The 17,231-nt window shown below is 39.0% G+C and overlaps 1 protein-coding gene and 1 long non-coding RNA gene across 5 annotated transcripts in view; one reads left to right on the plus strand and one right to left on the minus strand.

Moving 5' to 3' along the window:
* The window catches only part of ARHGAP18 (Rho GTPase activating protein 18), a 177,264-nt gene that overhangs the window by 92,420 nt on the left and 67,613 nt on the right, over positions 1-17,231 (plus strand). The gene's annotated exons all lie outside the window — the stretch shown is intronic.
* Positions 11,972-16,248, minus strand: LOC115896925. The gene is made up of 3 exons (XR_004056844.1): positions 16,184-16,248; positions 13,690-13,849; positions 11,972-12,018 (listed from the first exon to the last, which is right to left on the minus strand). It is a non-coding gene; the product is annotated as an uncharacterized LOC115896925 (long non-coding RNA).

Below are 17,231 nucleotides of genomic sequence, written 5' to 3' on the forward strand. Positions count from 1 at the left end.
AGTTATGATAGAAGTGCAAATTACGTGCAGGATTTCAAAGACCTAGAATGGAATAAAAAGGATTTCATTAATAATTGTCATATTTATTACATGTTGCAGTGATAATATTTGGGGTATATTGCATGGGTTAAAATTAACATTAATTTTATCTGCTTTTCACTTTTGTAAATGTAGTTACTAAAAAATATTAAATAACTTTTGTCCTCACCTTTTATTTCTATTGGCTAGCACTGTTCTCAAATATCAATTTATTTCTCATATTTGAAACACCTCAGGAAGGTTTCCCATTATGCCCCCCCCCCCACCAAATTGTGCTTTTGAAGATTCCATAAAGTGATGTTTAGTTGTTTTCCATTCTTATGAGTTACTGACTTTAAATTTGTTTCAGTGAAGAGTCTATCAGTGAATTCAGTTCAAGTTGTATTTTTGAGATGATATCTTGATTCTTACTGAATCACCAAACTGAAGAACTTCATCATATGTCAGATGTTACTGTCACCTATAAATAGAAAACTCAAAATATATTGTTTTTCTTTTTACTGTGACCTAGGGAATTAGAAATGGAAAGTGAGAAATTTTAGTGTAAGATTTGTCCGCATCCTCAACCCTGCTGTCCACACAGTTTCTCACTACTTTTGCTAGTTTAAAATTATATACATTGCATGCCATCATGCCATCATTGATGCCTTCTGCTTAATCAGTTTTTCAGTGTTTAAAGTTTAAGGATTCTATCACTTTTAAGGTTTTTTTTTGTTTTGTTTTGTTTTGTTTTTGAGGTACCTAAGGCAATTTTATTTTAATTTTTTTTGTAATCATAAAATTCTTTTCCAGTGCATCCTTAAACAGATCTCCAAATAACAAAATCAAGATACAGATTCTGTGGTTGGGGTGTCAGTTGAGACCCAGGCAAAGTGGCAGGTGAAATTATGGCTTTATAGGTGAAAAATCACTACTAACAGGTTAGTGCTATATGATTTTTAGAAGGAGAAGAGACAAGATATTGTCATTCCTTTTGTAGGATGTTTCTTGTAGGATGCATCAGCCATGCTTACACGGTGAACAGTAGACCTGAAGATATGCCACCTTCTCTCTTCCAGTAGTATTTCCTTCCCACACTATACAGTGATAATGGTGTAAGAAACACTTTTTCTGGAGACATTAGTATGGGCTAAAAATGATGACCACACTTCAAGTGGGAGTAAGAACCTACTGGAGATAAGATGAGTGATCCTATACTATGATTCATGGAGCAATAGCCCAAAGTAAGGATTAGGTGAATGCTTAGCGGGCAGCTAATAAACGTCGGTCTCTTTTCTGTCATGCATATTCCATCGCTTATTGCAATTCACTGATGAGGGTTTAAAATGGCATAATGAATTATGCAAAAACTGTTTCTGCAGGAGGGTCTGTGTTGCAGCCTAATGCAGCACAGATGGAAAGATCCTCTTTTAATCATTGTTCTCACAATACTTGGAAGCTTTTTGAGGAATAAGCACTCAGAAGTGGAAGTGAATGGCCTTCCACGGTAAATGAATTCCTTCTGCAGAGAGGAACTGAAATGTATTTTGTGATGCAGATGGTTGCTCTGTGTTTGAATACTCATCCTTGTCATTTGAGATTCATGCTTAGAAGCAAAATGTCTCTTGAAATACTTGAGTTTAGATGATTCCATTGGAGAAATTACTCCTGTCCAGTCTGGCCCAACATGTATTAAGTTTTTTTTTTTTTTTTTTTTTTCAAAAATGATGAAAATGAGTATGTAAATGCCAGCTCACTTCAATTAAGAAAACATGCAAATTACCTCTCTCTGATCTGTAGTTACTACTGAAGAGACTAAACTAGTTACCATCCCCTTTTATTAGCATAATATTAATGCAAATGATCTGCAAAGGCTTTCTTAAAAAGAAACTAGAACCATGGAAAGCAATTAATAACTGTGCTAATTTCCTCAGTTAGGAAGCAAAAAACATTTATGATTAGGCTTTTAACTTTGGTATCTGTGCCAAGGACTTCCCACCTGGGCCTAAATATGTACCTGTTTCTAAAATTAATGTCAACTTGGAGCTTTCACTTGCAGAGTAAGAGCCAATCTGAAAAAGGCCCAATGGAAAAATTTCAGAACAAAGATGATACGCTATTATCTGTAGGTACTTCATGATTTAGATGTCAATAAGAATGTGTACTACAGGTTGTATTTATAAGACATTGCTTTTTAAAATATAGGGGAAAAAAGTAAAGGAGTAATACTCATTGGCCAACTCAAGATATAATAAAGGACTGCCTTGAACTTTTCTCAGGAGGGGATTAATATAAAGAGGACACGGATTACTTCTTTATTTGCTCACAGGAAATGGGCTTAAGTTAGAGGGAAATAAAGTTGAACTGAACAACAGGAAGACACTGTTGGCTCTGGGAGAGCTTTATTCAGTTAGAATGAGGCATAGCAAAAGACTGGAATCTCCCTTCTCACCTCCTCTTACTGTGCTATTGACTTTTTTTTTTTTGAGACGAAATCACTGTGTCGCCCAGGTTGGAGTGCAGTGGCGTGATCTCGGCTCACTGCAACCTCTGCCTCCCAGGTTCTTCAAGCGATTTTTCTGCCTCAGCTTCCCAAGTAGCTGGGATTATAGGCGCGCGCCACCATGCCCGGCTAATTTTTGTATTTTTAGTAGAGAGGGGGTTTCACCGTATTGGCCTGGCTGGTCTTGAACTCCTGAGCTCGTGATCCATCCGCCTGGGCCTCCCAAAGTGCTGGGATTGCAGGTGTGAGCCACCGCACCTGGCCTACTGTGCTATTGACATTTTTAAATACTTTTTGGCATCTTGTCCTTGCCTATGTTTAACTGGCAGTGAGCACTGCCACACCTGTTGTTTGTCCCACTCATATAGCATGAAGCCAAGGCTGCCCTGTATTACTCTTTCCCTACATATGTTATCTCCTCTATCAAAATGTAGATTCAGAGATCAGCAGTAAAGCCCTGTGCTTCTTTGGACTTCAAACATCAGCGTTTATAGTTGCCTTGCAATTAATAGGGAGTCAGTAGTTGTTGAATGATTATGTGAATCACAACTTTAGTGATCTGTTTATTATTAACAAGCAGGAACTCAAGTTCTATAGTATCACTCCACCAAAACATTGAAGCCTTGGCTTCATTTCAGTTTCACTGTTTTTTCAGTGTCTCCTGTATTACTTGAAATGAAAATATATATTGTCATGCGCGTCCGTGTGAAGAGACCACCAAACAGGCTTTGTGTGAGCAATAAAGCTTTTTAATCACCTGGGTGCAGGCGGGCTGAGTGCCAAAAGAGACTCTGCGAAGGGAGATAAGGGTGGAGCCGTTTTATAGGATTTGGGTAGGTAAAGGAAAATTACAGTCACAGGGGGGTTGTTCTCTGGTGGGCAGGAGTGGGGGTCACAAGGTGCTCAGTGGGGGAGCTTTTTGAGCCAGGATGAGCCAGGAAAAGGACTGTCACAAGGTAATGTCATCACTTAAGGCAAGGACCGGCCATTTTCACTTCTTTTGTGGTGGAATGTCATCAGTTAAGGCGGGGCAGGGCATTTTCACTTGTGATTCTTCCATTACTTCAGGCCATCTGGGCGGGCAGACCTGCAAGTCACAGGGGATGCGATGGCTTGGCTTGGGCTCAGAGGCCTGACATATATTATGTGGATGAAGTTCCTTTTAAAACCATAACCGCAATGATTTTTATAATAAAACCTAAGTACATAATTCTGATTAATATCTGTAATGAGAGAAGACCAATGAATAAATATAGGCATTGTTCAGTAAAACTGTATTCATAAAACTATTGGATTAAGAAATTAGCATTTCTGTATTGCATTGGTTGGTGTATGAAAGTATGCTTAGAGTCTGACAATATTTGTCTTATGAAAGCTGTGCATTTTACAGAACTGACTTTTGCAAATAACTGAAGTCATTCATGAGGTAGGAGCCTTTAACAATTGGCCCTCAAACACATGAGTTAAAAAAAAAAGAGCAAGAAAAAGTTCTAAGTCTTTGATCTTTACCTTAGAGTATCCGACAACCTTGATCTTTCTGTAGACTTATCCTGGCAAGATGGTAAAGGAAGTTCTATTTTTGATGCTATCATCTACCCTGGCTTCCATGGCTGTGATACAGCATAAATACTGACTTCTGCCCTGGAGGATATTACATACTCTTAATCCTTTCATCATCTTTTATAACTATGGTCTCTACGGGCTCTGTTTTCTTTTCTTTTCTTTTCTTTTCTTTTTTTGAGACAGAGTTTTGCTCTTGTCACCCAGGATGGAGTGCAATGGCACGATCTCAGCTCACCACATCCTCTGTCTCCTGGGTTCAAGCAATTCTCCTGCCTCAGCCTCCTGAGTAGCTGGGATTACAGGCATGCACCACCACGCCCAGCTAATTGTGTATTTTAGTAGAGACGGGATTTCTCCATGTTGGTCAGGCTGGTCTCGAACTCCCAACCTCAGGTGATCCGCCCGCCTCGGCCTCCCAAAGTGCTGGGATTACAGGCGTGAGCCACTGTACCTGGTCGAGACTCTGTTTTCCATTCAATAGCTCATTAACTAATCTTTTCTGAAGTGATGGATTTCTGACACAACAGTTCTTTCTTCCACCTCTCTTTCCTGACAAGCAGGGGCATGGGTAGCTCAGACCTCTGCTGAGGTTCAGTTGAGGTCCTGGGAGCCTTGACCAGTGCAGAATTTAGGGCTCAGGAAAGTGATGTAGCAGACAGCATTTTGGGGAGAAGTAGAAATCAGTCAACTTGGATCATTTCTTTATAGGAACTGGGCAGAGAGGAGGATCCAGGTGTATAGCAATGGGAAAAGCAGAGGAGAACCAGAGGGAAAAGCAGAAGGAGAACCAGAAATGGAAGACTAGAGGTGGAAGTCCTTGAATGGGACACTGATACAGAATCAGATTTCTATAGGGTGCCAAGACAGCCTTGGCTGTAGGTAGCGGGGCAACTCTTGAGGCCATGAACTACTTATGCTCTTCTTCAGCTGTTTCAGATCCCCACAGGGAATGACATTTTGGAACCTGATGCCATATTGCTTTTGGTTCAGTGGGAATTTTGCTGCCCCATGTGAAAAACAGGTAAGCAGTAGGCTAGTGTAAGCCTGGTAATGAGACTGAGACTAAGGGTTGGAAGGTAGAGATGTTTCTTAAGGATCAGGACAGAAATTAAGCTAGGACAGGGTAATAAACTTCCAGCTTATGGGGTTTAATCCGCCTAGAATTTGATGTGTCTGCGGGTGGCATTTGCTGGAGCTCAGTATGCCCATATTGTGCTAGATGATGTGGCATTGCACAAGAATAGCATTAACTATGCTTCCTTATTAAAAGTGTTTTTCTCTGTCATCTACTTCTCCCTTCACCTTTTTCAGGTTTCCACAATCCCTTCTTGTAAAACCTTTGCCCATCCCTCATATTCATGTTAGGCTTCACTGCCCTATGAGCCCTGTTCCTATCCTCTAAACAAAGCTCAGTGGCTTTTACTGAAAATGCTTGTTTTTGTGAGGTGTGTGTGTGTGTGTGTGTGTGTGTGTGTTTCCAGACAGGGTCTCACTCTATCACCCAGGCTGAAGGGCCGTGATATGATCATAGCTCACTGCAGCCTTGAACTTCTGGGCTCAAGGGATCCTCCCACCTCAGCCTCCTGAGTAGCTGGGACTACAGTCACATGCTACTGTGCCTGGCTAATTGTTTTATTTTTTGTAGAGGCAGTGTCTCACTATGTTACCCAGGCTGGTCAGTTGGATTTTTTTTTTCTTCAAATGTTGTGGGTTACCCACAAGTAGCATTTTGCATATGGAAGTCGTCTTTAATTCTTGTTTTATATTTCATGTATCTTTTAGGCTGCTTGCATTCACATCTGTCTTGGGCTCAGCGTTTCAAATATGCAAAGAAAAAAGTGGCCTTAGATAATCTCACTTAAGAAAGATTGTTTTGTAGTAGTATTCACATATTCTACTTTGTTACTGACTGCTGAACACATTTAGTAGAAAATACAAATGAATTGTTTCTAAGCTTGGCTAAATTATTTGCTTGGCTGGAAGTTATTTCTCCATCCTCTCTGTCCCCCTAGTAGAGCTGACTTTTAGCACCTTGCATATAAAAACACTTCCTGGCCTTCCATACTTACCAGTGGAGCATTATAATGTTTGAAGTTCATTTTGAGCTATCCATAAAATTACAGTTATAGCATAAGGGAAGGAGTTTTCTTTTTTCCTATCTAGGTATTTACCACAGAAGTGCTGCTGCTTTTAATTGTTCTATTACTATTCACCAACATTACTTTATAAATATCCTCTCCATTTATATTTTCTAACATAAACACAAATCTCCTTTCACTTTTAATATTTTCATCCAGTGTTTGTCTATGTTTTTTCCTTTGCTAGCTGGTGGAGGGTTGGTTTTATACGCTTCTACTCCCACTGAGATATTAGATGATTTCTCTACCTTATTGCAGTGGATAATCACAAAGAACCAAGAAGAGGTTAATGATAATGCCCATGTCGCTTTCATAATATGCTGTTATGTAGCTTTTGTTACTGTCAAAAAAATTTTTTTAAATTCACCATTGCCTTGTGTTGATGTTTTTATTAGCATGGAAAGTTATATAAAAGTCCTGCTGGAGGGCAATATATTTGCTATAGGAAACAAGGAAAACCATGATTATATTTAGTACTATTCTAACATTAAATTTCAAAACATTGTTTATAATTTTGTATTATGTCAACAAGTATTTTGTTAGTGCTTATATCATGACAGGTATTAAGAATCAATAGAAACTTTTTATGAACTGCAGGGATGTCAGAATATTACAATTTATAAATCTGTAGTCAGTCAGCAGCCAGAATGAAATCCTGGCTGATATTTAAATACTCTTCTTGGATCCCAGATCTCGAAGCATATTAAGTCTTATATGTGAGGGAGTTTGCATCTTGGCATAAATTTATCTGTATTATTGCATGTTTAAGGTGTACTGGCAAACTGTAGTGATGAGATTCTGAACTAATAGAAATTACGTTGGGGGAATTTTGAGTGACCAGTTGGAGAATATGAGGGGAGGTGGAAAAACTTTTAATCTTCATTAGTGAATCTTTCTTCATTTTATCCCTGAAAATGTCTTGGGAACTTGATAGATTTCTCAGAAAGAAAACAGGAGCACAGCTTTGAAACTGAAAAGGTGAAAAATTTGATTTGCCAGGAGCAATAAAAATGAATGGATAAAGGTTGACAAAAAATTTAGATGCTGATCACTACCTCTAAAGCTATACGGTTGCTGTGAAACAAGAACTGAGTACTAGACAGTCGTGCTGAGGAAGCTGGGCTCCAGCTTGGGAAAAAACAGCTTTAATATTAAATGGACAGTGAGGGGGCTTCAGGCAAACCCTGGAGAACTTGAGAAACAGACGAGGGGAGGGGCAGGGATGCCAGGAAGGGTGTCTCAGTCTGTTTGTGCTGTTGTAACAAAATACCATAAGCTACGTGGCCTGTAAACAACAGAAATGTATTTCTCACAGTTTCAGAAACTGGAAAGTTCAAGATCAAAGGGCTGGTGGATTGGGTGTCTGGAAGGGCTGGCTTTCTTTTGTGGAAGAGGCGAGGCTGCCATCTGGGGCCTCCTTTATAAGAGCACGAATCCCCTCCCTAAGGGCTCCATTTTCTAATAGCATCTTCTTGAGAGTTGGGATTTCAACATATGAAGTTGGTGGGGAATAAGTAGGACCTAGGCCAGAGCAAGGGACTATAGATGTTACCTCAAATTATTGGTCTAAATCTCAGGAAGTGATTGATCAGGGGATGACTTGAGAATAAGTGGATAACAGCGGCAGAAATGGCCCAAGAGGAGGTGAAATTCTTACTGAAGAAGGAATGGTGAACCACTGCAGGGCCTGAAGAGTGTTAGAGACAATCTTGAAATAAAGGCCATGACCTGGAGGCCTATGCTGGAAAGAGTTGTCTGGGCCACTAGTTCAGTGAGGAACTGGAAAATTCCACTCGTAACTGGTGCTGGTGTCTTTTGTCATCTACTTTACACTGAAGGTTTGAAGAGCTTGGTTAAAGCAACATCTGTGATAAGGCACCCAACCAGAGAGTAGTGTGTTCAGTAAATATTTATTTGTTTTAAAGATTAAGGTGAAGAATGGAATTATGGAATGTGTGCTTAAAAAAACTCTGAGCCGAAACTTGTTTATAATTTAATATTAGTTACAATCTCATATGCAACCAGCCCTTCCTTTTGTATGCTTCTGTTTCCTTTAGGAAACCTACTTTTAGACTAAACATTCACAAGTAGCATCATGGAGACATGGGACATTTACCTTAATTCATTTTAGAGTTTTCTGATGACTGATTTCTTTACTATCCAGTTTTCATCCCTCTCTCTTATTTTTTTGTAGTTTTGTGCAATTAAATAAGAAATGCATTAGAAATTATTTCAGAGGCAGTAGTACTTTAATAATTGAACAGCTCACCAACATCTGCTATGGCAGATTGCTTGAACCCAGGGATACTAAAATGAAAAAAAAAAAAGAAAAAAGAAACATGGATTCTTGCCCCCAAGAAACACATAATTTAATGGTAGGGACACTCATGAGCAGATCATCAAAGTGCAGGATGTGGTGAGGGATGTGGGGAGGCTGCAGAAGCAAGGTGATTCCAAACCCACAGAGAAAGGTACTGAGATATGAAATTGAGTCATGACAGCTGGAAAACAGATCAAACTGGAGAGCCTATGCTCCGAGTGGCAAGGTAGCTACTGGTGTTTTATTTCCAGGTGGCTCTACAGCTGGCCAGAACAAGAAAAAGATAGAGGGTCCTGGAGAAAGAACAGCAGGTCCAGGGTATCAGGTGGATGCAAGTCATGGTGACAGATAATTGAATGAAGTGGATATGCTTTGAACCCATGTTGCAAGATCCTGAGATTTTTATGTCAAAGCCCCACTACAGATACCTTCATCCTTGTCTTGGAAGGTGATTTTGACATTAAGGTCCCAGGTTCCCATTTGGCTACTTGTTGAGTTGTACCTCCGATTGAGGAGGAAAAACTGCTTCCTGAGAGATTTGGCAAGCTCAGGAACAAAGAGGATTTCACTTCTACCTAGAACCAGAGCTCTAAAGCAAGACGCCTATGTCTGGCCAGTGATGGCCTACCAATTTCCCTTTATATGTTCCTTGTGTCTGTATCTAAAAAGGAAGTGAATTTTTGAAACCTGCCTCGGCTGCCTGCTGCCTTTCCCATATTCCTTTCTTTCTAGGCCTTCCCTCCCTTCTTTCTACCAGACCTGGCGGTGGTTACTATATCCCTATTCTTATAGTGATGTCAAGAAGTGGAGGGAGGCCAGGCTCGGTGACCACGCCTGTAATCGCAGCAGTTTGGGAGGCCAAGGTGGGCGAATCACCTTAGGTCGGGAGTTTGAGACCAGCCTGACCAACGTGGAGAAACCCTGTCTCCTAAAAACACACACACAAAAAGCCAGGTGTGGTGGCACATGTGTGTAATCCCAGCTACTTGGGAGACTGAGGCAGGAGAATCACTTGAACCCAGGAGGTGGAGGTTGCGGTGAGCCGAGATCGCGCCATTGCACTCCAGCCTGAACAACAACGGCAGAACTCTGTCTCAAAAAACAAACACAAAAAAGAAGAAATAGTAGAGTGAAAGTCGCAACGATAAATAACAAAACAAACAAAAAACCCAGCACCTATGAATTGGTTGTGTCATATATTTCTCTAAAAGTGATAAAGCCAAGTTTTCAAAGCTAGCTCTTAACAGTGTCATTAATGGACTTCTTTTCTCAGTTTTGCTTAGGTAATGTGACATAAACAGGATAATCAGGTCATTTGCTTATTGTTTTGCTGAGGTTTTTTTTTTTTTTTGTCTTTTCTACCCACTGTCAAAAGTGAGGAGTAAAAAACAAACCAAAAAGTGGATGAACACTGAAAAACTATAAAGCACTGTACAAGATGTTAAGTGACTTTTTTTTTTTTTTTTTTTTTTTTTTTTTGAGACAGAGTCTTGCTCTGTCCCCTGGCTAGAGTGCAGTGGCATGATCTTGGCTCACTGCAACCTCTGCCTCCTGGGTTCCAGCGATTCTCCTGCCTCAGCCTCCAGAGTAGCTGGGACTACTATGCCCAGCTACTATGCCCAGCTAATTTTTGTATTTTTAGTAGAGACGAGGTTTCACCATGTTGGCCAGGCTGGTCTCGATCTCCTGACCTCATGATTTGCCTGCCTCGGCCTCCCAAAGTGCTGGGATTATAGGCGTGAGCCACCGCACCGGGCTGTAACTTTTATTTTTAAAGAAAAGGAAAGCTGAAAGAACTAAGTAAATTTTATTTTTTTCCCAAAATGAAAAGAGTAAGATATGCAAAGAGGAAAATAAGTGAGTTTATGTGAAGTTCAGTACATCCTTGAGACTATAGCAATTGAGTCAGATAGAAGAGATTAGATTTTTTCTCTGGGTTCTGATGGTTGCATGGGTATGTGTGTGGGTGAGTGATGTGGTATTGCTTTCTAATCAACTTCTTACTGCCTTCAGGCATTATCAGTGTTCTTTCTTCCTGGATGTTAGAGCCACTTCTAATAATTACTGCTTTCAGCTAAACAACAGTAGGCATTCTCTTCGAAGGGGTAAAAATGACTTGGGTCATTCATAGGCTGCAGCTCTTCATAGTCATTCAAATTCAGCATATTTTGATGGACAGGGCCATTACACAGTATTAATAGCTTTACCATCTCACCATGGTAGTGATTACAGTAGTTCTTTAATATGACTGCTGAAACGAAAGAGATAAGTCTACACATGAGAAACATGCTTTTTTTTTTTTCAACATAGAGATAATGTAAAGAGACAGCATTAAATTTTAAAATTTCAAAATTTACAAAACAAAGTTTTTTAAAAAACAGATTATATTTGAAGTTATGCCCAGCATGACACTTTTTTTTTTTATTATTATTTTTTTGTAAATAGAGATGGGTGTCTTACTAGTTGCCCAGGCTGCTCTTGAACTTCTGGGCTCAAGCACTCTTCCCACTTCAGCCTCCCAAAGCAGTGGGATTACAAGTGTGAGCCACTGTGCCTGGCCACAAACCATATTTTAGAAAGTGCATTGAACAGGGACAGTGGCTTACACCTGTAATCCCAACACTTTGGGAGGCTGAGACAGGAGGATTGCCTGAGGCCAGGAGTTCCAGACCAGCCTTGGCAATACAAGGAGACTCTGTCTCTAGAAAAAGTTAGCCAGGTGAAGTGGTATGTGCCTATAGTCCCACCTACTCAGGGGGGCTAAGTTGGGAGGATTGCTTGAGCCCAGGAGCTCGAGGCTGTAGCGAGCTATGATTGTGCTACTGCACTTCGGCCTGGGAGACACAGCAAAACCCCATCTCAGAAAACAAACAAAAAAAAAAAAAACTGAAAAATTAAAAAAAAAAATGTATTGGAAAATAATTCTCATCCCTTTTAAAAATATATGGTTTGATTTTTAAATGTATTTTTTTCTTGATAAGTGCAATGGTCATTTGAAAGTGCAAATTATAGACTGTCAACAAGATTACTTTTGCCTTGACTATACGCAATACAAACTCAGAAAGATTGATGCATCCGGGGAAAACAAAGTAAATCCTACCCTTTTTAGTCTGTTTGACATATTAAAGTGACCACTGAAGAAGAAATGAGGGCACTAATCTCGGTTCTGTCACCCCTTTGCTGGATAAAATTGAGGAAGATTTAACCTTGAGGCCTCATTACCTCATCTAGAAAATGATGGGATAGGTTTAAATCTCTGAGGTAAAATAGCATTCTAATGTTTACACTTCAATACATATGGCTTTTTCTAAAATATTCTTAGGCGTTATGGTTTATAAGTCATGATCTGAGTAAGAACCCCCACCCCCCTGCCTTTTCTTTTTCTACACATTAAAACAGAACAAAGCCGAAACAAAAATAAACTTTATTCTTCTGTCTTACACTGTATGTTTATCCCAACTCAGTCACTTCTTGTCCTGCATGGAAATAAAAGTAGAATAGGGAACATGAAAGAAAATATATCCTTTTTAGAAAGGATCTTGTAAGAAAACAAAACAAAACAGGTGCTAGGATCAGAGGATTTCAAGAAAGCTGACTTTGGGCCACAAAAATGCCTTGAAGGGTGAGAATCAGGAGACAGACTGGATATAAAACATCACGGCAGGACTTTTAACAGGGTAGGGAACACAAGGTAGAGATTGGACCAGATAGTTAAATATATGAGCTCAGAAGAAACATCCTACTTTCAAATAAATCTGCCCTGAGGGAGTTTTAGCTAGAGGGTAGGGATGACAAAGGCACATTAAGGCACATTTTTCAAATATACGCCAAAAGGGGACACCCAGAGAGAACTTCTGCCCCTTTACTCATAATGGACACCAGCAAAAGATGAACAATATTGGTAAGGGAGGGTTTTTTTTTAAATGACGTGTTTATTCTTTGTCATTATAGTATTGATTAAATATGGATGTATTGGAATAAGTCCCAGTTTTTGTGAAAAGATACAGAACTAAACAAAAACAAAGCAATAGGTCCAGTCACTAGGAAAGCAAGTCTGTTTCTCTTAGAGGGCTTTCTGGAGTTTTGCCCACAGAATTGAAATGTGCATTTTCAGACCCATTAGGTGTTGTTTTTGATAATTTTTTTTTTTTTTTTTTTGAGGCGGAGTCTCGCTCTGTCGCGTGGACTGGAGTGCAGTGGCCGGATCTCAGCTCACTGCAAGCTCCGCCTCCCGGGTTTGCCCCATTCTCCCGCCTCAGCCTCCCGAGTAGCTGGGACTACAGGCGCCCGCCACCTCACCCGGCTAGTTTTTGTATTTTTAGTAGAGACGGGGTTTCACTGTGTTAGCCAGGATGGTCTCGATCTCCTGACCTCGTGATCCGCCCGTCTCGGCCTCCCAAAGTGCTGGGATTACAGGCTTGAGCCACCGCGCCCGGCCAAGAATTCTTAAAACAGTGGTTTTCAAAGTGTGGTCTGGGAACACCTGAGGCTCTCCAGACCCTTTCAGGTGTGTAGCAGAGTAAAACTGTTTTCATAATAACGCTAAGATGTTATTTGCCTCTTTCACTCTCATTCTCTCATGAGAATACAGTGGAGTTTCCCAGAGACGACATGAACTGTAATATTGTAAAAGAATGAATGCAGAAGCAGATGTAAGAATCCAGATGTCTTCTGTTAAGCTTGACATTAAAGGCAGTTTCAAAAATATAAAACAGAGCTACTCATCTCACTATTTTTATTTGAAAAATGGACTTTTTAATGTTATCTCTGTGAAGATGTTTATTCTTAAATGAATAGTATTTAAATTTTTTTGTTGCAGTGTTTAATATTATAAATATCAGTAGATATCGCCTACATAAGCAAAAGCTCTTTGAGGGTCTTAGAACAATCTTAAGTGTGTAAAGGAGTCCTGAGACCAAAAAGCTTGAGAATATTCTAGAGGACATATGATTCCTCTTGATCTTATTAAACAGTGTGAGGGGCAGTTCTATGCAGTTAGCACAAGTTTACCTAGGGCACGTTTTTCATGGTTACCTATGAGGCACTTCAGTAAGAATTTTCACAACAAACAAAGCAAACAAGGCTACTGTTATTCTTCCCATTTTTTAGATAGGAAAAGTGAGGAGTAGAGAAATTGAGTGATTTACCCAAAGATTGCAGTTAAGTAGAGCTGGAATCACTTGGTACTTAGACTCCTAGTTCCATATGTTTCCATTTCATTTTGTTGACTGAGCTGACTGCATTGATAGCAGAATAAATCATCAATCTTCTAGCTGACCTCGGTGTAGTCAATGGCAACCCCCACCTCTTTGTAAAGAAAAAATGTCAGACCAGTTTAATATTCGCTATGACAACATAAATAACAGGCATTATAACTCATACCCTAAACGATATCATTGCCTTTGAAATTCACTGATTAGGTGGAAAATGTATCACCAGAAAATGGGATAGCATATACCTGGGGAAAATACAACAAAACAAAGCCCTCATTTTTGTAAACAGAGCATGCTAGCAAGATGGAAAAGAAGATTCCGGGAAGGCCCATCAGGGTCTGTAAAGTGAATATTTGCTTGTGATGTGAGTGTCCATAGTAAAAAAGCAAAATGATTATACTCTGGTGTATTGGAAAGAGCGTGACTTGTACAGCAAGCTAGGAAGCGATTCTTTATAGAGCAATGCTGGTAACTTCCTTTAGAGGACAGTGTCTGGTTCTGTCATTGTAGTTGGAAAAGGTGAGAAATGCGGGAGCTTCTGAAGCATATCCATGGCATGATTAGCACCCAGAATTCTGGAGGGAGAGGGAGGAGGAAGGAAATTGGAATAATTGCTTGCTAGAAAGTCAGGTAGGGGTCACTGGTAGTTGCCTGTGGTATAAACTACGTGTTTCTTTGATTTCAACACCATGTGTCAGCTTGGATCTTTTGGAAATATTAAATATTTCTGCTCTGTACTTCATTACATCTAGCAGATGTTGCTTTATGTTTTTGAACCTCATTTGCAGAATGAACATGATATCATGTAACATACTCCTAAAAACAGAAAAGAGGAAACCAGTTAACTGGCCTCTTAGCAGAATGGTTTGAAGAGGGTCCAGGCTTTTAGTCACTGCCTGTGTGAAGTACGAAAGTAGAATATATTCTACAAAGAAAAGAAGTAACACAACATGTTCATTGATGTAAACTGAAGGAATGTTCACTTACATTTTTAGATAAATGAAAAAATACATGGCAGGTTGACCAAGGAGGGCAGTCTATTACTGAATGGCTGCCTCCTTCCCACTCCTCATCCCCTCTTATTTAAAAATGAAAATGTATTCTTGCAGTATTTACCAGTGATCAAAAAAATATGGAAGAAAGAAAAAGAAAATTCCCCCTTTCCATGACTCAGTGTTTTTAGGTTATCACAAAGCTATTCAGCTTCTGAATCTTATTAAAGTCAAAATATTGAGTCAATTCATCAGCACTAAGCTATTCAATTTTTGCTTTATGCATGTTTTGAAAGCAAGGCTTGATATAGATGGTGTATTTATGTAACAATGGTGTTACTCAATGACCTTGCATTTTTCTGCACATGCTATCTTAATGGAAATTTACTGGAAAATTCTTGCCAGAATAAACACATTCCTTCAGGACTGAAAGGCTTAATGTACTTCTAGTTCAACTGCACCTTTTTCCCATGAGCAGATAAACCAAATTATTTGGCGTTAGTCATTATACTTCACACAGTTTACAGTACTTATTGTGGTCTCACAGGGGGGTAAGAGTTGAAGGAGACAGAAGTAAGGTGGTCAATTTCACACTATGAGAGAAAACAAAAGGATAAGGCATCTGTATATTTGACATGCAATATGAAAAATGAATCTGGCAGGCATCTGTAAATTAACATTAGCTATCCTGGTATGGCAGAAGTAAGGAATATGAACAATATAGATAAGTTGAGCTGATGAACCAGAAATTTAAAAATACATATTTTTTATTTTTAAGAGAGGGATGACTTTCTCATTTACATGTTAATTTAAGAATCAGGAGTGAAAACTCTAAAAGAAAAATACTGGCTATGTAATGACCATTGGGGCCGGATATGGGGACCCAGGTGGAATACAGAGATGTAAACAGGACGATTGAGGCCAGGGAGGGAGGAAGTACCCCTTGAATTGAGGGATGAAGAAGGCAAACAATGAACAATGGAGACTTAAGGAAAGAGATTCACAAACATGTCTAGACTTAGGCTTGTTGGCCCCTGTCCTAATTCCCACCCATCACCACCCCAAGGTTGCTACTGGGGAGAGATTATATTGATTGTTTATTCATGCATGCAACCAGCATTAATAAAGTTTGTAATCAAGGCAGGAAGAATCATCTTTAAAGGAATAAAACTGGCATATCAGCATATTAAAGCTAAGTGCTCAGTTATACTGCATTTATTTGCAGCAGTAGGCAATTAAGTTCCTTGACTTTTTCTAACAAACCAGTTGGAATTAAGCTGCTGGATAGATTTGCCCAGAGTTTAGTGACCCTCTCCCTTAGGTACTATTAAAATCCTACGATTTTAAACAATTTTGGGAAAGGCTAGTTTAAATGTGAATATTCACACACTATTAAAGAATTTTATTGTAATTTTAAAATTATTTTCAATATGTACAGTAAGTAAAACCAATCTGGCAAACGAAAAATTACTTCCTGGAAGTCTTTCTTGAGAGAAGTAATCTGAAAATGAAAATAGCAAAACAGTTATTCAACGATTGTCCTCACTCAAATTGTATTCTTTAAAAACTTTATTGTTCTGTTAGTCCATTCTCATGCTGCTAATAAAGACATACCTGAGACTGGGTAATTTGTAAAGGAAAGAGGTTTAATTGACTCACAGTTCAGCATGGCTGGGGAAGCCTCAGGACACTTAAATCATGGCAGAAAGGGAAGCAAACACACCCTTCTTCACATGATGGCAACAAGAAGAAGTAACAAGCAAAAAGGGGAAAAGCCCCTTACGAAACCATCAGATCTCGTGACAGCTCACTCACTATCACGAGAACAGCATGAAGGTAACTGTCCCCATGATTAAATTACCTCCTGTTGGTTCCCCCCAGGACATGTGGGGCTTATGGTTACTACAATTCAAGATGAGATTTGGGTGGGGACATAGCAAAACCATATCAACTGTAAATAAAGGAAAGGCATCAAAGCTGAAAAATTTCTTCTTTTAAGGAATCAGGCATGGTTTTCTCTATAAATAATAAAACAAAAACTTATTATTTTTTATATCTGGGTCTTACAAGCTCCTTTAATTCAATTTTAGAAGTAGGTGAGATGTGAATTATAACAAAAAATACCGTTTACTTGAAGTTATACAAATACTCTTATTTATTCAATTTATTCTTCATAGACAATGTCAGAGAGAGAAATGTTTGAGGTAATTCCAAGCTATTCAGAGTTGCTAATAAATGAGTTTTTACCACATTTTGGAATTTTTAATACATATAAATCATGGGTCCATTTATAAATAAAGATTAGAAATTGCTTTCTACAGTAGATCATAACAGCAAACTTAAATCATCCTATTTATATTTTGATTTCAAAAATAAAATGGAAATTCAAATAGTTCATCGGTTGATGATATTTGCTGTATAACAGTTGACTAAGTTTGGTTTATGAATATAAATGATAAACACAAAAATTGTATAAAATTCATT

The sequence above is a fragment of the Rhinopithecus roxellana genome, chromosome 4, assembly GCF_007565055.1.
Source record: "Rhinopithecus roxellana isolate Shanxi Qingling chromosome 4, ASM756505v1, whole genome shotgun sequence".
In the NCBI taxonomy this organism is placed as follows: domain Eukaryota; kingdom Metazoa; phylum Chordata; class Mammalia; order Primates; family Cercopithecidae; genus Rhinopithecus; species Rhinopithecus roxellana.